The sequence below is a fragment of the Symphalangus syndactylus genome, chromosome 7 (genome assembly GCF_028878055.3).
Source record: "Symphalangus syndactylus isolate Jambi chromosome 7, NHGRI_mSymSyn1-v2.1_pri, whole genome shotgun sequence".
In the NCBI taxonomy this organism is placed as follows: Eukaryota; Metazoa; Chordata; class Mammalia; order Primates; family Hylobatidae; genus Symphalangus; species Symphalangus syndactylus.
The window spans coordinates 7113042-7138137 of NC_072429.2; the positions used below are offsets into that span (position 1 = coordinate 7113042).

Sequence of the window (25096 nt, forward strand, 5' to 3'; positions counted from 1 at the left end):
AAGGGAATAAAAGCTGGCCACCCCAGCCAGCAGTGGCAACCTGCTCGGGTTCTCTTCCAGCTGTGGAAGCTGTGTTCTTTAGGTCTTCATGATAACTCTTGCTGCTGCTCACTGTTTGGGTCTGCACCACCTTTAAGTGCTCTAACACTAACTGCGAAGGTCCGCGGCTTCATTTTTGAAGTCAGCCAGACCACGAACCCATCGGAAGGAAGAAACTCTGGACATACCTGAAGGAACAAACTCGAGACACACCACTTTTAACAGCTGTGTAACACCGTGAAGGTCCACAGCTTCATTCTTGAAGTCAGCAAGACCACGAACCAACCGAAGGAACTCCAGGCTCACTAGTATGCTGTTGCATGTATAGCATGAAGACCTCCTGCCGGTGACTTTCACGCTCCACTGTCAGCCTTGTGTTTGTATCACTTCCCTAGGGCTGTCTTAACAAAGTGTCACAAACTGGGGTGGCTTAAAACAACTGAAATGTATTCTCTCATTTGGAGTTCTGGAGTCCAGAAATCCAAAATCCAGGGGGTCACGGGACACATTCCCTCTGAACCCAATAGAAGCCTTCCCTGCCTCTTCCCAGCTTCCGGTGGCTTGTTAGAAATCTTTTGCATTCCTTGGCTTGAAGCCGCATCACTCCAGTCTCTGCCCTCATTATCACATGGTGCTCTTCCTATGTGCCGGCGTCTTCTAAGGACACTAGTCATATTGGATTAGGAGTCCACCCCCCCCCTCCCCGCTCCACTCCAGTATGGCCTTCTCTTAACTCATTGCATTTGCAGTGACCCTATTTCCAAATACGGCCTCGTTTTGGAGATACTGGCGATGAGAACTTCAGTCATCTGTTTAGGAGGGACTCAGTCCAACCCACAGCGATGCTATTGTCATACATCTCTTTTCCACATATTTATAAACCCCACACTACAGTAGTATTTTTGCCTTGAACACTCAAGTATGTTTTAAAGGCATTTCTATGAGAAGTTTTTAAGTCTTTATGTTTACCTGGTAGCTGCCATTTCCTGTGTCCCTGATCCCGGTGGGATTGCAGCCCAGCAGGACTGGCACATCCTGGGGAGGCACTGCCTGACTGCCAGTGATGGGAGGGGCAGAGCCCCAGGCTAGCTGTCCGCAGCCACATGGGGTTCCTGTTCATCTTCTTGCTCCTGCATTTAGGACAGGTACCCACCTGGGCATGACGCATTTCAAGTTTCGTGTGAACGATGATTGATAGTGCCCTGCATGGTGATCCCTCGCATTTGTAGTTTTGTGTAAACAGTGATTGATAGTGCTCTGTGCGGTGATCCCTCTTGGTGTTTCTTTGCAATTGAAATTAAAGGGTTAGTGGGTGAAGAGGGTCACGGGTGGACTTTTCAGGGTCTGGAAATGTTCTGCTTCTGAATCTGGGTGCTGGTGGCCTGGTTCACTTGGGAGATCTCATCTAGCTGCTTCAAGCATGTGTGCTTTTCAGGATGTAGGTTATACTCCAATAAAAAGGTAAACAACACAACCACAGCCATGCTTGCTGAGAAGAGAGGCTGGAGGCACCAGGGCCCCTGCTTGTGGCAATGGGTTCGGCCGTTCCTTGGGCAGGAGCCAGGCCCTGGGGTGCTCCCACCGATGGCCAGTCTGGGGCAGCGGCTTTGCTCCTGGCACCTCTGGGCAGGGACCTGGGACTCAGGAGCAATGACATCTCTGAAAGGACTCTGCAAACTGTGAAGTGAGGTACACATGTCAGACTGCAAACTGTAAAGTACTGTGCACATGTCAGTCTGACTGCAAACTAAAGCATGGTGCACCAGCCAGTTTGTCTTCTGACTGCTTTGGGTCATGGAGCTTGTCTGAAACAGCAGCAGTGGTGGCACTGGCTTTAGGAAAGAGGCGGCTTTGTGGCTGTCATAAATCTGAAAGCAGCGGCCAGGCCACCCTTTCCACCAGCCTGCGTGTGGACAGCTGACTTGGAGTCAATCAGACCTGCTCTTTGTCGAACTCAAGCGTGCCCTAAATGCTTCTACTTGTTATTACCTCTGCAGACTGAGAGTGGCTGGAGAGAGAGGCAGCTGTGCCCGCTGCCTTTTTGTGTAATTGGCTGCTGGCTTCCCCCCAGAGCTGCTGGTGGATGTGCTACAGGCAGTGTGAGCAGGCCACCGCCTCCTAGGGCTTGGGGTGGCCCTGGCCTGCCCCCACCTAGCCGGCAGCTCCATCACTGCACTCCACCTTCTCTCCGCCCACTCGCCTGGTCCTTCCTTTCCTTTGTACTTTTCTTTCTGTTGGTAAAAGTAATAAAAACTCATTGACGGACACAAAGCCAGGAATGTAGAGAGGGTAAAGGAGGAAACTGACACCTCTCACTCCCCCAGTTCCAGATCATGAGTCTGCTATCATTTAATGTACACGACTTATCTCTGGGTACATGGAGATGTACGTTTTTCTTTTGCAAAGATCCATTCATCCGAAGCATAGTTTGCATTGTTTGGCTTCTCTCCTGCAGCAGCTCAGAGCTTCTTCCTCAGGGTTCCTTTCAGTATTCCTTGAATGGAGAGACCACAGTTTGCAAACCCAACGCCCTGTGGTGGGACGAGTCTCCTTCCCAGCCTTTCCGCAGCGTGGGAGCCTCCTCACCCTGGCAGGTGCTGTATTGATCACCGCTTTCTTGCTGGGTTAGCTCCTTAGGGTAATTGCTGGGTCTGAGGTCAAAGGTGTTGGTGCAGGCTGGTGCAGGCTGGCGCAGGCTGGCTTCTGCCTTCACGCCCCTGTCCTGGGTTCGTCTGCTTAGCACACCTTGGGTTCCCTGGGCTGCTCTGCTACCTGTGCACCCCTGGCCCACCCATCGGCCCTTCTCTCCTGAAATGCTGCCCTCTGGGCTTCCAAGCCCCCTCCTGTCCCTGGGCTTCCTGCTGCTCTTACCTCCCACCACCCTCTACTCCCTTCTCCCTGCAGCCTCCCTCATCTCAGGCAAGTCACCCAGGTGGGTCACGCACAAACCCCAGGGGCTGAGTGCTCCATTTGTGTCAGCAGTCCCCCCTCCTCCATCCAAACATCAGCACGGCCCACGCACGCCACCCTCCCAATCTGCGCAGAACGCAGCCACTGGGCTGCAAGCCCCTGATTCCAGCTCGATCCAGACCCACGACTCTCCCTCCAGCCCCAGCCCGTTCTTCACTCAGCAGGCAGAGACGCTCCAAGGCTATCCCATGGTCCTAAACCCACCTCCTCCCGGCCCCAGGCCCCATGGCCCGGGGCCTCCCTCATCCTGCTTCAGCCCTCAGGCCTTGCTGTCCTTGGCTTGCTCCCCCCTCCGGGCCTTGGCACCTGCGCTCCCCTCAGAACATTCTCCAGTCCCTCCTGCTGTTGAGTTTTAGACCAGCTGTCCCCTCCACATATCGGCCTGGGCACATTAGGCCCATTTTACAGATAAGGCTGTCTGAGGAAAGTGACCCCCCAGGGTCTCACGGCCAATAAGGATTCCGCCCACATCTGCGCTCTGCTCCACCGTGTGGAAAGCCAGTGATGAAAGCCAGCAGCAGCTGGTGATGGTGCACTTCAGAGCCGGGGTGTTAGGTTCTTTCTGTTGCAAGTGCAGAAACCCACCTCAGACTTAAGGACTCAGAAAATGCATTTGCTTCCGTAAATAAAAAGCCCTGGGATAGCCAGGTGCGGTGGCTCACACCTATAATCCCAGCACTTTGGGAGGCTGAGGCAGGCAGATCACGAGGTCAGATCGAGACCATCCTGGCTAACAGTGAAACCCCCATCTCTACTAAAAATACAAAAAAAAAAAAAAAATTAGCCAGGCTTGGTAGCAGGCGCCTGTAGTCCCAGCTACTCAGGAGGCTGAGGCAGGAGAATCACTTGAACCCAGGAGGTGGAGGTTGCGGTGAGCCGAGATCATGCCACTGCACTCCAGCCTGGGCAACAGAGTGAGACTCCACCTCAAAAAGAAAAAAAAAAAAAGCCCAAAGTGAGCTTCAGGCATGGCTGGATGTGGGACATGGTCTGGGTCTCTGTGACTCTTGGGTCTGCTTCCTCCATGTGGGCTCCTTTCACAAGAAAGGCCCCACCAGCTCCACACTTACTTCCTGTCCTTACCTTGCCCTGAGCAGAGGGAGAGGCTCTGCTCAGACAGTTCAAATAAATGTCCCAAGAACTGAGTCTGGTAGCCCACCCCGGTGACATGCCTGCCCATGGATTTATCCCAGAGGCCAGGGAGATGAAAGGCACTGAGTGGCTGGGCCTGGATCCATGCCATCCCAACTGTCACAGATCAGTGCAACTCCTTCCCCAAGTGGCACCAGGGCCATGTCCTCCTACCACGGGCAGGAGAGGAAGGACAAATGGGCTCTGTTATCAGAGGGAAGAACAGATGCTGGCCAGGCAGAAGCCGCAGAGGCCACGGCCTTGGACAGCTGCAGCAGGGCTGAGCCTTGGCAGGAGTCCCGGAAGGAAGCCCAGGCTCTGCCCTGCCCGTGGACTGCTGTGGCCCAGCCGGGCAGATTGCGCAGGCACTCACTGAAGAGTTTTTGCTGGGGCTGCTGGGACTAAGGAAAGTTAAAAATGGAGCCTATGAACAGCCCGCATCTTTGGGGAAGCTGCTGGGTGAGCCGGGTGAGCCAGGCAGGCCGGCCCCTTCACTGGGTGGGGAGGTGGGGCCGGAAAGGGAAAGCAGCCGCTGGCTTTGGGGCTGAGGGGCTGATGTGCACATGGTTTGAATGCATCCTCTACTGGGCTGGACGTTTCTGGAAGTAGCCCAGCCAGCCCTCCATCCCACTGCCGCTCATCCAGCCCCTCCGTCAGGCTCTGAGAGTCTCACCTCTCACCCTGGTCCTCCTCCATGCTGGCAAAAGTTGCCGTCCCTTGGAAGCCCCTCTTGTCTGCAGCCCTCTCCTCTGGGAGGTTGACCAAGGTGGGGCAGGAGTTGGAGGCCAGGCCCAGGGGCCCTGTCTTGGGTTATGCAGAAGCCAGGGGGAGACATGGGCAGGACTGTCCACTGCCCAACGCTGACAGCTGGCACCACACAGCAGTCATGCTTTCATAGCCTCTGCTGTGGCTGAATCTTTTCTAGAAAAAAGTATTAGCCTTGGGGCTGGGCACAGTGGCTCACGCCTGTAATCCCAGCACTTTGGGAGGCCAAGATGGGCGGATCACGAAGTCAGGAGATCGAGACCATCCTGGCTAACACGGTGAAACCCCGTCTCTACTAAATATACAAAAAATTAGCCGGGTGAGGTGGTGGGCGCCTGTAGTCCCAGCTACTTGGGAGGCTGAGGCAGGAGAATGGTGTGAACCCAGGAGGTGGAGCTTGCAGTGAGCCGAGATCGCACCACTGCCCTCCAGCCTGGGCGACAGAGCAAGACTCTATCTCCAAAAAAAAAAAAAAAAAGTATTAGCCCTGGAAAGCCAAGGCCCTCTGTCACCTGAGTGGCACAGCTGGGCCCGCACAGGCAGCCTTTCCCCTCCGCCTGGTCCTGGCAGGGGCAGGAGGGTGTGATGGATGGCGCGGGGCATGCCTCATGCAGAGTCCAGAGCAGCAGAGACTTGGCCAGAAGTCGTTATTCTGATGACTGGATTGATGGGCTCAGGTGAGGCTGTCTTTGCAAGATTAAAACAGGCACTCAGTGTGGCTGGGTCAAGTGCCCTCCCGGGGCCGCTCTGCCTGCCAGAAGCCTGCAGGAGCGGGGAGGCCTGGGGCTGGGGCCTCTGCCTCCAGGGCCCACCTGCTCTCTGGGAGGCATGGCCACCAGGGCCCAGGCCAAGGGACTTTTGTCTAAGAGACCCCAAACCAGGAGGTCCTGAAGTCCACCCTACCCAACAGCCACGTGTCCTTGTCTCCTTGTGGCCAGCGATGTGGCCTCTTTGGGTTGGGCTGATGATTGAACACAGTAATGCAGCACTGTCACTGTCTCCAGCCATTATTACGTGTTTCTTTTAATACCTTTTTTTTCCCTTTGAGACGGAGTCTCGCTCTGTCGCCCAGGCTGGAGTGCAGTGGCACGATCTTGGTTCACTGCAAGCTCTGCCTCCTGGGTTCACGCCATTCTCCTGCCTCAGCCTCACGAGTAGCCGGGACTACAGGTGCCTGCCACCACGCCTGGCTAATTTTTTGTATATTTAGCAGAGACGAGATTTCACCGTGTTAGCCAGGATGGTCTCGATCTCCTGACCTCGTGATCCGCCCGCCTCGGCCTCCCAAAGTACTGGGATTACAGGCGTGAGCCACCACGCCCGGCCTTTAACACATTTTTAAAGGCGTGTCACTACAGCATTAGAATTCATAGATATTCTTGGCGGGGAGAAGTGGTCGTTTTAAACTGTGGATTGATGTGGGGGACATGAGTATGTGAACAACATGGGGACTGCTCAGGCTTGGGAAATGTCCTGAGTGTGGCCCTGAAGTGGCTCCTTCAACAAGCACCAAAATGCAGGTTCATGGCCTGAAGGTCCTGAGCCCAAGGCTGGGCTCTTGGCAGCACTCAGGGGGCTGCACATGGCAGGTGTGCCCAAGAAGCCCCAAATCTGAGTCTCCTTCCCTGCTCGAAGGAGCTGGCCAGGATGAGTCTGGAGACCAGCAGGCTGCTCAGGAGCTGGGGCGAGGCCCGGGCATCTGCATTTTCCAGAAGCTCCTCTGGCGTCTGGGGGCCTCTGAGCACGCTGAGAGGAGGCACAGGTGTCCAGTGCCTGCCCCTGCCCAGAAAGGCCTTTCCCCAGCGCTGGGGGGCTCCAACCCCAGCGGCTAGGCTTCTGCAAGGTTGCCCATAGCCAAGTGACCTCTTACACAGGACTTGGGTTCTCACACCATCTGCTCATCGTCTGGAATGTCTTCCAGGATGGCAGCTGGGTCCCTGGTGTGGAGCCCTGGGCAGCAGGTGCTGGCCGCTGGGCCCTTGCCCCACCTGAGCTGCCAGGGTCCCTCTGTGTGGAGACCCTCTCAAGTCTGAAGCAGAGTCCCTGTGTCTGGCAACGCTAAACCCACTCTCAGAAGATGATAAACCCACTATCGGTTCAAGTCTACAAGAGGGGCGGGGCAGTCTTGTGACCTCATGTTCTAGCTGAGTGACATAGCACAGGTCAGTCCCTCTCTCTGAGCCTCAGTTTCCCTTTCTGGGAGAAGCAGATCAGAGAACTGTTGTGCAGCGAAGTCAAGTGGGAACCCGTCATGATCATGTGTGTGATCTGTGCACGTGCTGTCCGGGTGCTGGCTGTGGACCACGGCCCGGGGAGGGGACTGCACCCAGGATTCCATGTGGAGCCACTGGGCTGGGGGTTCAGATGCACCCCCCCACACACACGCACGCACACACACACGCACACGCATGCACACACACGTGCGCACGCACACAGACACGCGTGCACACACGTGCGCGCACGCAGACGCACACACACGCATCTCCCCAGCTTTTCTAACAAGGGCCTTTTCTCTGCCTGCTCGAAGTTTCTGAGGGAAGCCAGAGAAAACAGTATGTTTCTTTGTTTTATCATAAACTGATGACTTCATCTTTCCTCGTTCTTCCCAGAAAAGACGATGACGAATTTGTTAAAGTTTAGCTGTGAGAGCCTCCTCTTATAGCAAGAATGAGAAGTATTTAAATGGCTCCTTGCTTTTTGGAGTTATTTTCAGATGAACAGTCTGCCCGAAGTCACTCAGGCTTCATCAAGCCCACACCACGGCCCAGGCTCCACGCTGGGCACTGAGTGTTTCTCTGGCGCCCACCGTCTCCAGGCGGAAGGAGCCCCCGAGAGCAGCAGCGAGGAGGACCACACCTCCCCAACTTTCTGAGACCATCCCCATGTCCGGGCCCCCCTGCCCCTGAGCCTCCATGCCATGGATCACAATTGCACAGGTTTTTGTTTTGTTTTGTTTTGTTTTGGTGGTTGTTGTTTTGAGACAGTCTCGCTCTGTTGCCCAGGCTGGAGTGCAGTGGCACAATCTCAGCTCACTGCAAACTTCGCCTCCCGGGCTCAAGCGATTCTCCTGCCTCAGCCTCCCTAGCAGCTGGGATTACAGGCGCTCGTCACCACGCCCAGCTAATTTCTGTATTTTTAGTAGAGACGGGGTTTCACCATGTTGGCCAGGCTGGTCTCAAACTCCTGGCCTCGTGATCTGCCCACCTTGGCCTCCCAAAGTGCTGGGACTACAGGCGTGAGCCACCGCACCCGGCCAACTGCACCAGTTTTAACTCATTCCCCCAAATTTGAAATTTAGGGGAGAAATGAAATTCTTTTCTCTTCCAATTCTTATTTCTCTGTCATTTAAGATTTTCCAGACCTTGACAGACACATCTCCAGCTAGCAGGAAATGGCCCCAGGGAGTGATGTCCACGCAGCTGCTTCTGCCTAGACAGCTGTAGTCAGTGTGGGATCTGCCTTCCCCACCTCAGGGGCCCCTTCATGCCCTACACCCTGGGCAGCCACAGAGGCTTTGGTCTGGAGACCGGGTGGCAGGCCTAGGTGGGGCAGGGGAGCAGGTGACAGAGACAGTGAGGTGGTGGCATCCCCAGGTCAAGGGGCAGCCCTTGGCTCTGGCCAATAAACAGTACCAGGCAGGAATGCAGGCCCTGTGTAGCCGGCTCTTCTGAGTTTTTGCAGGAAAGCAGACGCCCTGATTCTCCTGAAAGCCCCCAGTGTGTAAATAAGGCCGGTAAATTCGCAGTCTAAAAGGGCATTATGCAACCCATGCAGGACACCCAGGTGGCTTGTCAACTGCAGGTGACTTAACTGGAGCAGGCAGGAGAGCCAGGCAGGGTGCTGCTGCAGGTACTGCCAGGGGACAGAAGGGCCCCGAGGGCTGTGCTCCGCTGCCAGGGTCAGGTTGGGGCAGAGGAAAGGAAGATGCATTGACCCTCAGGGCCTCGGCTGGCAGACTGGCAGGAAAGGGCAACCCAGAAGAGGGTAGAGCATGGGCAAGGGCATGGAGGCAGGGGCACGGAGAGGCACAGGAGGGTAGAGCATGGACAAAGGCAGGGAGCACAGGGAGAGGCACAGGGAGGTGAGGAGCACAGGGAGGCAGAGGACAAGGGAGGTGAGAAGCGCAGGGTTGCAGGGAGTACAGGAGGCAGGGGGCACAGAGATGAGGAGCACAGACAAGCCCAGGGAAGTGGGGAGCAGGTGGCAGAGGTGGCCCGGCCTCCCCTCTTGGGGAGCTGGGCGTGAGAGAAGGGCTGGGAGCCCGAAGCTGTGGGGTGGAGCCTCAGGCAGAGATTTTGGAGAAAGGGCAGTGCGGACCTGGCTCTTTGCCAGCTGGGGCTGGAAGGCCCAGGCAGACACCCAGGGCTAGGCTCTATGGGAGGGCCTGAGAGAAGCGGCGGACAGGTAGCATCTAGAGCGGAGTGTGCCACAGATTCAGTGTCAGGCTGCTGTGCCCCTGTCCCTCTGCCCCTCAGCCCTCGTTTCCTTGGCTGCCTCATGACCCCTGGACCCTGGTCACACGCAGGAGCGAGGCCAGGGGAACATACGCAGCAGTAGAGAGCTGGGCATCCCAGGCCAGGTGGCTGTTCTTGCCTAGAAGGGGGCAGGGGAGCCTTCCTGGAGGTGGCATCTAAGGGCTGGGGGAGCAGGTGGGAGGGACCACCAGCCATCTGGGCATGCCGGGGCCCTGAGCGCTCAGGCAGGCTTGGAACACCCAGTGGCTACTATTGCCCACTGTGCTCTCATCACAGGGAAGGTGGCCCTGCCTGTCCTGCCTGGCCTACCTTTAGGTGAATTGGACAGGGTGGATGGGCAGGGCAGGACACACAGATCTGTTTATAGCTATTGAGACTTTTTAAACACTATTTTTATTTCTATGAATGTGAGGGTAGAAGTGCAGATTCCTTGCGTGTGTGAGCCTTCAGTGCACCCACTGACCCCACCGCTAACCCAGTAGGCCCACCTATAGCATGTGTCTCATGAGCCCACTTTACAGATGTGGAAGCTGAGGCTCCGAAAGCTGAGGGGCCCGCCCCACAGCCAGGCAGCGGAGAAGACCCCGGTGGGCCCACACCCTGGATGCCCAGCAGGTCCCGGGCCTCACAGGCTTACCTCCCAAGACCACTCTTTGAATTGACTCCCACAAGCCGCAGGAAGAAAACAAAGCATTTATTTTTGTTACGCATTCGCTGTTCTCCAGAGTGCCAAAGAGGTGTTTGTCAGGAGGTGTGGGTGACGCACGCCATCACTTGGAGACAGAATTGGCTATTTTTGCCTTAAACTCTGGCATCCCTGCAGGGTGCCCGTCGCAGTGGTGCAGATGCTCAGGCAGCGCAGGCTGACCTGTGTGGGAACAGGGCCTGGGACCCAGGGGCTGAGTGTGAGTGCTGTGGAGACCTGCCCTGGAACAGACAGTCCACACGTGTGACAGTTATTTCAGCACGTCCCTCGGCCTCGGAGGCGGGCTCTGAGGGTGCTGGGGTGCTTGTCACTGCGGGGTCTCCCGTCTTCTCGTGGGCGGGTTGGATTCCCCGGGCTGTAGGAGGAGGTCCTTGTTAATGTCCCTTTCCCATCAGTCTTCAGGTCTGAACACAAGGCTGCTGCTGAGGCCTCTGGGGTCAGCAGTTTAGGACCTGCCCTCCCCTCCCCCAAAACAGGTCACACTTTTTCCAGATCCTCCCAAGCAGAAAGTCCCGGCCTCCTGCAGCTCAGAAGCCTCAGATCCTAAGCTCCTGAGAATGGTTTTCCACCCTGTTCTCCCCTGGCTCCTTCCTCCCTGAAGATGTGAAGCCCACGGGGGTCCCACTCTTGTGCTGGGGGAAGGCCACAGGATGCCTGGATGGGGGTGCCCGGCTGCCTCTCACACTGTGGCCCCTGAGTCCTGGAACTCTGGCCGCATCTTCTGACCCGGGCCATCCGCATGTTCTCTGGGATTCAGGGCCTCCAGTTTGGAGCAGCAGCGCTGACAGCCCCTCCTCCCCACTCTCCAGGCAGGGAGAGGCCCCCAGGCAAGGTGGGAACAGGGGACAGGGGGCAGGGAGCCCTGCCCACAGGCAGACCCACACCTGCCACCACGTTCCGACTTTGGCCCTGAAGACAAGCGGAGCAGGGCCGGGGTGTGCCACAATGCACCTGTGAAGCCCTTTTGGCTGTCGGCTCCGAGGCAGGTGGCCAGGCAGGCAGGCCCGGGAGGGAGAGGTCTGGTGGCCCCATGCAGGACCGGTGTAAAGGGGGAGCACCGCTGGGGGGCCAGCTGTGGCTCGTGACTGCCACAGGGACCTCCGGAAGGTTCGATGAAAGAGGAAACCAGACGGTGACTTTGGCAGGTCTCAGGAGGGCAGTGAGCCTGGCCAGGGCGGGGGCTCCGCGGGGCAGGCGAGGACCAGGCAGCAGCTGCACAGCACAGGGGCTGGGAGGACAGTGCCCCTCGGCTGGGGCGTGGGGAGTTGAATGAGACGCTACAACTTGCGTCCCTGGCCCTGCTGGCTTCACACATCTCAGAGCAAGTGGGATTTTTCACACACAGCCCGATATTCTTTCTCGTGGTAAATAGGACGCTTGTTTTCTCCCTCACAGAATAGGCCCGCGCCCCTCCTTGCAGCTGCCTCCTGGCTGGAGGCCCTACGGGAGCAGCTGGGTCACTACTGTCAGCCTCAGCCCTGGCCGGGGCCTCCTGAACTCTCGGCCCCTCCCCTGCTGCCCGGCTTGGTCCCCTCCTGCATCCCAGGGACCATCATTCACTGCTCACTCATCCACTCGGCCAGGAGGCTTTTGCTGAAACCTGCTCTAGTGCTGGGGTGCAGCCGTGAGCAGGAACAGGCAACGTGGTGCCCCAGTGGAGCTCCCAGTCCCTGGGGAGTCACGTGGATTTGGATTTGGAGAAAAGCCATGAGGAAAATGAAACGGGGTCCAGGGTGGAGAGGGGCTGGGCAGTGGTCACGGAAGGTCTCCGAGGGAGGGGCAGGCAGAAGCCCTGCGGAGGCCTGGAGCAGGGAGCCCGGGGGAGGACAGCAAGCATGGAGCCCCAGGGCGAGAAGGCAGCCTGCACAGGTGCACAAGGGGAGGGCAAGGGGAGAACTGGGGCTGGGCCAGAGAGGCGGGCTTGGAGCCCCGTGGGGTCAGGGGGGCAAGTGCTGGGGGGTGCACATCGGGCTAGGAGAAGGGCCAGGGAGGGTTGTGTGATGTAGCCAGTGAGGGTGCAGACCAAGTCCCCATGCTGTGCAGGGCACACAGGCTCACAGCCTCTCCGTGCTCACGATCCTTGTGCACAGGGGAAACTGAGGCTCAGGAGGAGCCTGCCCCTCCCCCCCGCCTCCACTGCTCACGTCCCCCCAGCCCCCTCTCCCAGCTCACCTGCCCTCTCCAGTCCTTCCCCTCTGGCCCTGATGCTCAGAGGACCTTTCCTTCACTTCACTCACTTCCTCTAGTGGCTGCCTCCAAAACACGTGGGCCCCTGCCCCCAACCGCTGCGTTTTTGAACGCTGCTTCCAGGAGCAGACACTGGAGCCCCCTTCAAAGGGGCCAGAGGATTCGTTCCAAACAGAGGGAACCGTGAAGGCACTTACTCGGAGGCAAGGTGGGAATGTGGATGGCCTGTTCGGGGCGCAGGCAGCGGGGACTTAGATCTGTTCTAGTCTTGCTTGCTTTGTTTCATAAAATCAGCTCGTTTGTTAAAATAAATATATTTTGTAATGAAATATTACATTCCTACCTAAATCATCAGTATCGCTTCCCATAAATAGAAAGTGACCATAAACATTAATGTAATGAAAGCAACCGTTATTTATTTTTAAAATGAATGAAATTGCAACATAAACAACAGCTTTCTGGTTCTGGGATAGTCTGAGCATATTCCACGCTCCCACTGAATGCAGCTTAAAACCAACAGAATGCATAGAGCAGCTACTTGACGGCTTTGAAAACTGGAATTTGGAGTACTACCCAGCTGGTAGGTTTGCCATTTTTCCCCTGGTCTAGCCAAGCCTGCACTCATGCAGGCAGCATGGAACCTGCGGACATCAGCGCTAACAGTGAACTCCAGGAGAAACTCTCGCTTCTGGTTTGAGGAACGGGAGGAGGGTCTCTTATTATTCACAGAGCGTGGAGAAAATCCATTTTTTTTTTTTTTTTTTTTGAGATGGAATCTCGCTCTGTTGCCCAGGCTAGAGTGCAGTGGCGCGATTTCGGCTCACTGTAAGCTCTGCCTCCCGGGTTCACGCCATTCTCCTGCCTCAGCCTCTCCGAGTAGCTGGGACTACAGGCGCCCGCCACCACGCCTGGATAATTTTTTTTTTTTTGTATTTTTAGTAGAGACAGGGTTTCACCATGTTAGCCAGGATGGTCTTGATCTCCTGACCTCGTGATCCGCCCGCCTCGGCCTCCCAAAGTGCTGGGATTACAAGCGTGAGCCACCGCACCCGGCCGAGAAAATCCATTTTAAAAATCTTTGCTCTCTCGTACCCCAGCCCACAGGTAATCGCATGGGAGCATTGCATAGGCCCCACAGGAGCCCAGAATTCCAAGAGGGAGAGGCCTTCCTCTCTGAGGGGAGGAGCTGTTGCCTCAAGGAAGATGAACTCCCAGCTTCTCTTTCGCTCTCTGACCCCCACCCCCCTTGGCCCTGGAATCAGGCATAGCCATGGTGAGTGCAGAGCGAAACCAAGGAAGGAAAGCCCTAGCTTTCTGGCTCGAGGACCGAAATGGGGAGGCCCAGGAAACTGGAAAATACCATAAAGATTGCTCAGGAAAGCAATCCCATAGAGCTTTTTTGTTGTTGTTTCTGTTGTTTATTTATTTTGAGATGGAGTTTCACTCTTGTTGCCCAGGCTGGAGTTCAATGAAGCCATCTCGGCTCATGGCAACCTCCACCTCCCGGGTTCAAACAATTCTCCTGCCTCAGCCTCCCGAGTAGCTGCGATTACAGGCATGCGCCACCAGGCTCGGCTAATTTTGTATTTTTTTAAGTAGAGACGGGGTTTCTCCACGTTGGTCAGGCTGGTCTCGAACCCCCGACCTCAGGTGATCCACCCACCTCGGCCTCCCAAAGTGCTGGGATTACAGGCGTGAGCCACCACGCCCGGCCTTTTGTTTGTTTTTGTTTGTTTTGTTTTGTTTTTGAGAGTTGTTTATTCCTGGGCTTATCCTTAAGCTGCAGGAGCGTGGCCCTAACCCAACATAGGCTTTGACAACTATAGTACCAAATAAACCACAGCCCAGGTCTCAGACTGGCCACTACGTAGCACAGGAATTTAAATACCAACTCAATGACTTTGAAAACAGAACTTTCATGGAACCACAGCCCATAGCAGCCTAAACTTTTGGCCCAAGCCCTTCTGGGTCGATTATCTGCTAAAACATTTCGGTCCTCTAGCCTGGGTGACAACAGTGAAACTCCGTCTAAAAAAAAAAAAAAAAAAAAAAAAAAAATTCTGTGATATAAGACACACTCGGGTAAAGGGAAGCTAAGAGGGTGTGTTGCCAATAGAACGGCTCTGCAAGCACTGCTCACAGAAGTTCTTCTGGCCAAAAGGAAGTGATACTAGAAGGACACATACATGGGGAATGAAGGAAGAGCAACAGAGACAGTAACCGTCTGTGTCAATATAATAGACTCCTCTGTCCCTCTTGAATTTTTAAAGTATGTTTGATGGTTGAAAATGAAAATAACAGTGTCAGATGGCATTTTCAATGTATGCAGACCTACAGTATAAACAAGGGAGGATAAAACTTAATGCCTACAGGGTGGTAAGTTTCTAGATTCCACTTGAAGTGATGGAATATTTATTCTAAATAAACTGTGAAAAGTTAAATATATATATGCTGTAATCTCTAGTGCAAACCATGAAAAAAACTACAAAAAAATGGAAAAATTATGCTGGGCACGGTGGCTCACGCCTGTAATCCCAGCACTTTGGGAGGCCGAGGTGGGCGGATCATGAGGTCAGGAGATCGAGACCATCCTGGCTAACACGGTGAAACCCTGTCTCTACTAAAAATACAAAAAATGAGCCGGGTGTGGTGGCGGGCACCTGTAGTCCCAGCTACTCAGGAGGCTGAGGCAGGAGAATGGTGTGAACCTGGGAGGCAGAGCTTGCAGTGAGCCGAGATCATGCCACTGCACTTCAGCCTGGGTGACAGAGCCAGACTCCATCTCAAAAAAAAAAAAAAAAAAAGGAAAAATTAAATGAAATACTAAATGTTCATATACTCAAAAGAAGGCATAAAGGGGAACAAGAATTTTTTTTTTTTTTTTGAGACAGAGTCTTGCTCTGTTGCCTAGGCTGGAGTGCAGTGGCACAATCTTGGCTCACTGCAACCTCCACTTACTGGGTTCAAGTGATTCTCCTGCCTCAGACTCCTGAGTAGCTGAGAATACAGGCCCATGCCACAACGCCTGGTTGATTTTTTGTATTTGTAGTAGGGATGGGGTTTCACCATGTTGGCCAGGCTAGTCTCAAACTCCTGACCTCAGGTGATCCACCTGCCTCAGCCTCCCAAAGTGCTGGGATTACAGGAGTGAGCCACCACCCCCTGCCTAGAATTTAAAACAAAAATTTAAAAAGAAAAAAGAAAATCATTGCTATGAACCTAAACCTACTCTAAAAAGTTTATTTAACAAAACAATAGCCTTCATTCAAACATATCAATAAATACAGTAATTGTAAAGTCTTAAGACTACCCATGAAAGGACAGAAATTGCCAGAGTGGATTTTTTTAAATGATCCAATTTTATGCTACCAAAAAGAAACTCATTTCAAATATAATGGAATAGATAGGTTCAAAGAGAAAGAATGGGAAAAGGATATACCGGGAAAATAGTAATCAAAAGAAACCCAGAGTGGCTGTATTAATAACAGACAAAGCACAGTTTAAAGCAAAGAGAATTACCACAGATAAAGACATTACATAATGATAAAAGGGCCATTTACAAAGAGAACACAACAATCCTAAATGTATGTGCACCTAACAACAGAGCTTCAGAATACATGAAGCAAAACGGACAGAACTGAAAGGCAAAACAGACAAATCCGCAAATATAGAGACTTCAACACTCCTCTGTTAGTAGGAGACAGAAATCAGCAAGGATATAGAAGAACTGAACAATGTCATTAGCCAACTGGAGTTAATTGACATTTGTAGAAACTTTACCCAACCACAGCAGAATTCTTTTCAAGTGCAAATGGAATATTCACCAAAACCATATCTTGGAACATGAAACACACCTTAGCAACTATGAAAGATTGAATTCGTATAAAATATGTTCTTTGACCAAAATGAAATTAGATTAGAAATCAAAGATAGAACCACAACAGAGAAATTTTAGAACAAACACTTAGAAATTAAGCATGTATCTAAATAATTCATAGGTAAAAATGCATGTCTCAAGGGAAATTCAAAAACATTTTTAACTGAATGAAAATACAGTGTATTAAAATCTGTTGGATATACCTAAAACAATGCTTAAATGAGTAATTTATATCAAAACATCACATTGTACCCCACAAATAGATACAATTATCTCTTGTGAATGAAAATCTCTTATTTTTGAGAAGATATTTGCAGTATTCTTACACTAGGAAGATCTCACATCAATCATTGAAATTTCACATTAAGAAACTAGAGAGAGAAGAGGGCAAAATAGACCCAAAGCAAACATAAAGAAGGAAATGATAAAAAATAAGTGTGGAAATATCAGTGATGTTGACAGCAGAAAAAGAGAACATCGATGAAACCCAAAGCGGTTTCTTTAGAAAGATCGATACAATTGACAAACCTCTAGCGATACTGACGGTTTCTTTAGAAAGATCGATACAATTGACAAACCTCTAGCGATACTGACAATGAACAAAAGAGAGAAAACACAAAGGTCAAGAGTGAAAGTGGGGATATGCGAGAGATCTGCAGACATTAAAAGGGTAATAAGGCAAAGCTATAACAATGCTACACACATAAATTTGACAACTGAGACGAAAGGGACCAATTCCTTGAAAGCAACTAACTTTCAAAACTCACCTTAGGTGAAATAGGTAACCTAAATAGTCCTATAACCATTAAAGACCTTGAAATTATCATTTCGAAGCTTAGAAAAAGCAATCTCCGGGAAGAGATGGTTTACTGGTTAATTCTACCAATCATTTAATGGAGAAATAACACAATTCTATACTGTCGCTTTCAGAAAATAGAAGAGGTTTGGTTTTTTGAAATCAAAACCAGACAAAGACAAACAGACCAATGTCCTGTATGAACAAAAATCTTCAGCAAAATATAGCAAATAAAATTCAGCAGTATACATAGGTTATAGATTATAGGTATAGAGAGATATACCACGACCAAGTGGGGTTTATCCTGGGGATGCAAGACTGGTTTACTGTTTATAAATTAATCAATATAATCTATCACACTAACAGTGTAAAGAAGAAAAGCATCCCAGCAACTGATGCAGAAAAAGCATTGAACAATAGGTAAGAAAGGAAGTTTCAAGGGAAATTTAACATCTATTCGTGATAAAACTCCTCCACAAACTAGGTACAGAAGCGAACTTCCCCAATCTGATAAAGGGCATTTTCACAAAACCTACCACTAATGTCATATTTAATGGTAAAAGACTGAATATTTTCTCCCTAAGATCAGGAACAAGTTGATTGTCCATTCTCCACCCTCCTATCAGTATCCTACTGGAAGTCCTAGCCAGTGCAATAGGCTAAAAAAAAAAAAAAAAAATTGAGGGGATAGTGGGAGGAAAGGAAGCATACAGATTGGAAAGCAAGAACTAAAACTGTCTGTTTACAGACATGATAATTTTCTACCTAGAAAATCCAAAGGGGGAAGAAAACCTAGGATTAATGCATAGGTTTCTAAAGATGCCAGGATACAAAGTCAACAATCAGTTGTATTTCTCTGTACTAGCTATGAACAATTGGTAGCCAACATCTAAAATACAATGCTGTTTGCCATAGCTACCCCCAGGCCCCCAAAGATACTTAGGTATGAATCTAGCAATCCGTATGCAGGATCTGTGTGCTGAAAACTATGAAATGAAATTCTGATGAAAGAAATCAAAGGAGACCCAAGTAATCATACAGACACACTGTATTCATGGATTGGAAGACTCAACGTAGTAAAGATATTAGTTCTCCCAAAATTAATCTACATATATAATGCAGTTCCCATAAAAATCCCAGCAGGATTTTCTTGTGGAAATATATAAAGTAATTCTAAAATGTATATAGAAAGGCAAAGGAACTAGAATAGCTAAAAACATCAAAATGTGAGTAATAATAAACATAAATCTATTTATGACAATTCACACCTGTAAAAAGTCCCTTAATGCAGTGAGGGGAGCTTGTTGGTCAAATGTGGAAGGGCTGTCTGGCTTTGAGTTGCTTGGGGTAATACAGAGAGGGCAGTTCCATTTTCAGCTTTGAGAATCTGAGGCTCCCACCTGGGTCTGCCCGCATGGCTGCCTGTGAAAGGCCACCTGGCTCTTGGCCTGTGGCCCCTCCAGTTACATGCCCAGGCCGTGGGTCCTAGGGGTGACATCAGAGCTGGGACCTAGGGTGCCAGTGCACTGGGTGCAAATGTCCTCCCTCTGGGACTCAGTTTCTCCACTGCCCAGCCCAGCTGGATTTTTACCCTGCTGCTTTGAGAACTCAGGAGCCAATGCCACATCCATGACCCAGGAAGATGGGGATTGCAAAGTGGCTAGAGACAAGCAGACACTGTCCTGATTTTCAGAGAGGGAGGCAGGGCCTGTGAGTAGGAAGCCAGAGAGCTGGTGGCTTCTGACAGCGCTCACACCCCTCTGCAGGCCAGTGCTAGACAACCCAGGACCTTCCTGTCCCCGGCTTTCTAGCTCCGTGGGGGACTTGAGGCCACCCTGCAGGTCAGTGATCAGACAGAACCTCATCTGTGGTCATCCATCCACTCACTGATGAATTTGTCTCAAATTTGCTTTCGGATACCCACCATGTGCCCAGCACATCCCAGGCCCTGGGGGCACTGCCATGGATATAAGAGACCCTGTCCCAAGGCTCCCGGTCTTGTGGGGAGGCAGAGAAGAGACAGGAGAACCTCAGTCGGTGGCAGGGGCTGTGGGAAAGTAGCCCCAGCGATGTGATGTGGAGGGACACCCCTCCCGCAGGTGGGTCTGTGTGACCTGGCCTGAGACTGTCCGGCGAGCTGAATGGGGGTGGGGGCATCAGCCACGTGCAGGAGGGAGGAGGCTCCCGGCAGAGATGGCAGTGAATGCGCAGCCACGGCGGTGTTCCAGGAGCCGAGGGGCTGGGGAGGTGAGGCTGCACCTGCTTCCCCTCTTGAGCTCAGCCTGGCATCCTGCAGCGCTGCCCTCACAGCCCCGGATGCCAGTCAGTGTTGACATCTGCCCTCCCTGGGCTGGCGTCCAGGACCACAGAGCTCGCGTCAGGTCCTCAAGATGCCACGGCGATGGCCCCGGCCCCATCAGGTCCACACAGGTGAGCCACATTCTGGGCAGTTCCCACCTGGCTGCCGTGGCTCCTAGTGTCACTGGGGCTTCCGCAGGGCTGCGCGGGGCTAGGGCCAGTTCTTGCCACCTCCGCTTTCCAGGGAGGAAACCACCTCAGGAAGCAGGGCGGAGGGAGTCCCTCTCCTGCCAACTGCAGCCCACGTCCTCAGGGACTCCCTGCACCTTCTTCCTCTCCCCCAAGTCTAGGAAATGTTTTTCTAGTCTGGGGGCTGTGGAGGAACTTTGCATTTATCCCAGGCATATCCATCTCCAAGGTCCAGAAGAAGAGTCCCATTTTTCTCTGCTCTCTGCCACCACTTCCTGCCCCAGACCCTGAGCACAGGCTGGCCTGTGGGAGTGGGGAAATGGGTCCCTATGTTTAGTGATGGGCCCCTTCCCTGCCTCTCTTTGCACCCACAACTTCCAGGGCTGCGCCAAATGCAGTCATGCGCCACTTGCTCGGTTTTCTGTCATCTGTCTTGCTGACACTCCCTAATATTGCCGCATTGTGTTATACTGTAAACACAGATGCCCTAAAGGTGCGTGCAAAAATCAGCATTCGGAGGAAAGTGCCTTCGAGCACTTGTAGGACGCATTTATGAGTTTATACCAGGGGTCTGCCTGGCTTTACAGGGACGTTCTCAAGCTGTGCGTGGCTTCTTGCTGATGTGAGACCCTTACTGGAGTAAATACTCTTCTGCTTGCTGTTTTCTCCACTGGGCGCCTATCTAGAGGTTAATTTTGTATTTTTCAACTTTAAAAGTTTTCCTAATACTGATGACATGCATATTGTGTGTGGCCTACTGAAATTAGGAGCCAGTTTTCCTTCCCAGAGGCAAAGCTGACAGTGTGATAGGAATGATGCTGGGCATTAGGATAGAAATGGGTGTGTGCAGCTCGGGGGCCTTTGCCTTGGGGAGCCAGGTGGAATGACCCCAAGTGGTGGAGTGATGGTCAGTGTATGTCACCAACAGAGGGGACACCCTCGGCAGCGTGGAGCCCACCCCTTGTGTACAACCTGGAGAAAGGTCTCTAGGCTCACAGGGCGACATGCCCAGACACCTGGAGCAGAGGGTGTCCAGTCTGGAGGCCCCAGAGGCCAACTGCACATGGAAGGTGAGTGGGTGCCTTGACTCGGACCCTAGAGGCCTCAGGGACCCCTGGCTACTCCTCAGGTCCAGAAAGAGCCAAATGGCTTCTTGTAGCAGGGGCTTGGGAGGGGCGCTCTACTGAGTCACAGGAACAGAGGAGATTTGCAGGAAACACCTCCACGTTAGCAAAGAAGTGGCATCCAGAGAGACCTTCCCACTGGTGCACCTTCCGTGGGATAAACAAGGCCATAGGTGAGCAGCCATGAGCCCTGGAGGCAGGAGTATCCTCTGGGGCAAATTTTTGGTATCAAGATTCTACAAGCAGGGTTAACTTCGAGTGCAGCTAGATTCAGGATCCAAACAATGTGCTCAAAGCTTGGCTTCCTGTCCCCACTTGTTGGCTGGGCAGCCACAGCAGCTCACATTCATCTGTTTAACCTCCAGTCCCGCTGGCAAGAGAGCATCAGGAGGGCTGGCTGAACACTTGGTCCCTCCTGAAACCTCACTGAAGTACACCGATGGGACTTTTGTCAAAATAAACAAACAAAATGAAAGCAAGTGGGTAAGTAACCAATGACAGAGCAGACCTCAGAAAGCCAAATCCCCAGCCTGCGGATCAGTTAAGGGGGTGCTCCCAACTTCAGGATCAGAGTTCCCCCAAATGGCCTACCTAGATCTCCCCACTGCGAGCTTTTCCGAAGCCCCATCATCTCTCTTGAAGCATCCAATCAGTCTCAGTCTCTATGTGGTGGCCAAGGAGCCCCAGACATCTGAGTCAATGCTTCCGGCATGGCAGACGGAGACCAGGGCAAACGAGGAAAAAAGGCAAATTGGAGGAAACAAACGCAATGCAGGAAGAAGAAAACTTCAAATAAAACTTGTTAAGGCCGGGCAAGGTGGCTCACGCCTGTAATCCTAGCACTTTGGGAGGCTGAGACAGGTGGATCGCCTGAGCTCAGGAGTTTGAGACCACCCTGGGCAACACGGTGAAACCCCGTCTCCACTCAAATACAAAAAATTAGCCAGGCGTGGTGGTGCGCGCCTGTAGTCCCAGCTACTTGGGAGGCTGAGGCAGGAGAATTGCTTGAACCTGGGAGGCAAAGGTTGCAGTGAGCCGAGATCGCACCGTTGCACTCTAGCCTGGGCAACAGAGTGAGATTCTATCTCAAAAATAATAATAATTAATTAATTAATTAATTTAAAAAAATTTTTTAAAAACTTGTTACTAATATTCTCAGAGAGGTCAGAGAAGAAATTACATCTCTGAAAAAAGAACAAAAAGTAGCATTCAAAGGACAAAAAAAAAGACCTCATAGAAATTAAAAATACATCAGCAGAAATAAACAAAAGAAGATTTGGAAGATAAAACCGAAATGCTTTCACAAAGTAGAGCTCGAAGATTTTGTAATGGAAACTAGGAGAGAAAATATTTTTTAAATTGGAGGACAAGTCCAGGGGGTCCAACAATGGGTGCTAAGAATTCTAGACAGAGAAAATGAAGGAGAACAAACCGTCCGTGAAATGATTTAAGAAAGTTTTCCAGCACTGAAGGGCAAGAGCTTCCAGCCCGTGAGACTGGAAAGTGCTCCACACGAGGGACATAGAAAGGCCCGTGTCAAGGTGCGTCCTTGTGAGATTTCAAAAGACTTGGGACTAGGCTGACTAACTGGCTTTGTTTACCTAGGACTGAGGGGTTTTTCTTGGGATCCAGGATTTTTAGTACTAAAACTAGGACAATCCCAGGCAAACCAGCATGATGGGTCACCCTACTGGAACAAAGAAAATTCTGCAAAGTTCAGAGAGAAGCCAGAAAACAATGCCTTCGAAAGTGTGAAGACAAATGAGCACGGATCTAGAATTCTATGCCCTGCTGAACTATAAACTATACTAGCAAGTGTGATGGTAAAATGAGAACGTTTACAGGCATGTGAGATCTTAAACATTTACTTCCTAAGCACCTCTTCTCAGAAAGCTACTAGAGGATGTGCTCCATTAAAATGAAAGACCAACCCAAGAAAGAAGACTTCAAATACAGGAGACAGGAGCCCAACACACAAAGGAGAAGGAATCTCTTGGAGGATGGTGAAAGGTGATCTCAGTGTAACAGCTTTGCACCACATCCAGCAGGCAACTGAGCTCCACTGCAGCAGCGTGAGCTAGGAAGTAGACGATCATCACCAAGGCCCCCGCTCCCTTCAAGCCATCTTTTTAAAAAATAGACTTTATTTTTTTTTTTTTTTTTTTTTTTTTTTTGAGACGGAGTCTCGCTCTGTCGCCCAGGCTGGAGTGCAGTGGCGCAATCTCGGCTCACTGCAAGCCCCACCTCCCGGGTTCACGCCATTCTCCTGCCTCAGCCTCTGCGAGTAGCTGAGACTACAGGCGCCCGCCACCACGCCCGGCTAATTTTTTGTATTTTTAGTAGAGACGGGGTTTCACCGTGGTCTCGATCTCCTGACCTCGTGATCCGCCCACCTCGGCCTCCCAAAGTGCTGGGATTACAAGCGTGAGCCACCGCGCCCGGCCAAAAATAGACTTTATTTTTTAGAGCAGTTTTAAATTCACAGCAAAATTGAGCAGAAAGTAGAGATTTCCCACATCCCCTCGCCCCCACACATACAAAGGCTCCCCCATTATCAACATCAACCACCAGAATGGTACATTTGATACAGCTGATAAACCTACATTGCTACATCATTATTACCCAGAGTGCAGAGTTCACCTTAGGTGGTCATGCTTGGTGTTGTACATTCTATGGGTTTTGACAAATGAATAATGTCACATGTCCACCCTTATAGTATCACACAGAATAGTTTCACTGCCCTAGAAATCCTCTGTGTTCCACCTATTTATTCCTCCCTCCCCACTAACCCTGGAAACCGTTGGTCTTTCTACTGTCTCCATAAATGTTCATGTTCCAGAATGTGATCTAGTTGGAATCATACGGTCTTTTCAGATTGGCTTCTTTTGCTTAGTAATATGCATTTACATTTCCTCCATGTCTTTTTCATGGCTTAATACTTCATTTCCTTTTTTTTTTGAGACGGAATTTTGCTCTTGTTGCTGAGACTGGAGTGCAATGGCGCAATTTCGGCTCACTGCAACCTCCGCCTCCTGAGTTCAAGCAATTCTCCTGCCTCAGCTTCCCAAGTAGGTGGGATTACAAGCATGCGCCACCAAGCCCGGCTAATTTTGTATTTTTTTTTAGTAGAGACGGGGTTTCTTCATGTTGGTCAAGCTGGCCTCGGACTCCCAACCTCAGGGGACCTGCCCACCTCGGCCGCCCAAAGTGCTGGGATTACAGGCATGGACCACCACGCCCAGCCCTGATACTTCATTTCTTTTTAGCACTTGGATGGATGTACCACAGTTTATTTACCCACTCACCTATAGAAGGACATCTTGGTTGCTTCCAAGTTTGGGCAATTATGATAATGCTGCTGGAAACACCTGTGTGTAGGTTTTTATGTAGACATAAATTTTCAACTCTTTTGGGTAAATACCAAGAAATGAGATTGCTAGATTATATGGTAAGAGTATGTTTAGTTTTGTAAGAAACTGCCAAGCTGCATTGCAAAGCGCCTGTACCGTACTGCCCTCTCACCAGCAATGATGAGAATTCCTGCTGCTCCCCTTCCTCGCCAGCATTTGATGGTGACAGTGATCTGGATTTTGGCCATTCTAGTAGGTGTGTAGTGGTATCTTGTTCTAATTTGCATTTCCCTGATGGCATATGATGTGAAGCCCCTTTGTAAATGCTTATTTTCTGTCTTATATCTTCTTTGGTCAGGTGTCTGTTAAGGTCTTTGTCTCACTTATTAATCAGGTTGTTTGTTTTCTTATTATTAAGTTGTAAGATTTCTTCGTATGTTTTATTTTGTTTTATTTACTTTTTTTTGAGACAGGGTCTCACTCTGGTTGCCCAGGCTGGAGTGCAGTGGTACGATCTCGGCTTACTGCAGCCTCAACTTCCTGGGTTCAGGTGATCCTCCCACCTCAGCCTCCCAAGTAGCTGGGACTACAGGTGCACACCACCACGCCCAGCTAATTTTTTACTAATTTTCAGTGGAGACGGGATCTCACCCTGATGCCCAGGCTGGTCTCGAACTGCTGGACTCAAGCAGTCTGCATGCTGAGCTTCCCAAAGTGCTGGGATTACAGGTGTGAGCCACCATGCCTGGCCCTTTATATATTTTCGATAACAGTTCTTTATCACAGAGGTCCAGCGCTTGGTCTCCACCTCTGCCCTGCCAGGCACCAATTGTGCTGAGCCCAGTGTTTCCCAAGACTCCCTTTCAACCCTGCTCACGATTTCCCCCGGAGGGGCCTTGTCAGCTCCCAGAGAAGCAGGAATCAGACCACAGCCTGGAGACTGATCTGCTCACTTCCTGGAGCCCCCATCCAGCAGGGGCAGTGCCGTCCTCTCCTTGCACTGTCAGCGTGCCCCTGCCCTCCACTGTCAAACTAGGCAGGGTATTTGGGGATAAATACACAGGTGGAACTACAAAGAAAAGCAAGGGAACAATTAGCACAGAAGTCAGGATGGTCTTGTCTAGAGGTTAGGGGGATGAGGAGTGGACTGGTTGAGGAAGGTGCATTAGAGATTTTAAGGTACTGGTAA

The 25096-nt window shown here is 51.5% G+C and overlaps 1 protein-coding gene across 5 annotated transcripts in view; it reads left to right on the plus strand.

The window, feature by feature from the left end:
* RASGEF1C (RasGEF domain family member 1C) overlaps nucleotides 1-25096 on the plus strand; it is a 109658-nt gene that overhangs the window by 25863 nt on the left and 58699 nt on the right. The window contains exon 1 of one of the 5 annotated variants that reach the window (XM_063642491.1): nucleotides 23605-23625. The exons of the other annotated variants lie outside the window; for them this stretch is intronic. The gene's annotated coding sequence lies outside the window, so the exon portion shown is untranslated. Of the gene's footprint in view, nucleotides 1-23604; nucleotides 23626-25096 lie in introns of those variants that run through there. 5 annotated transcript variants of the gene reach the window in all.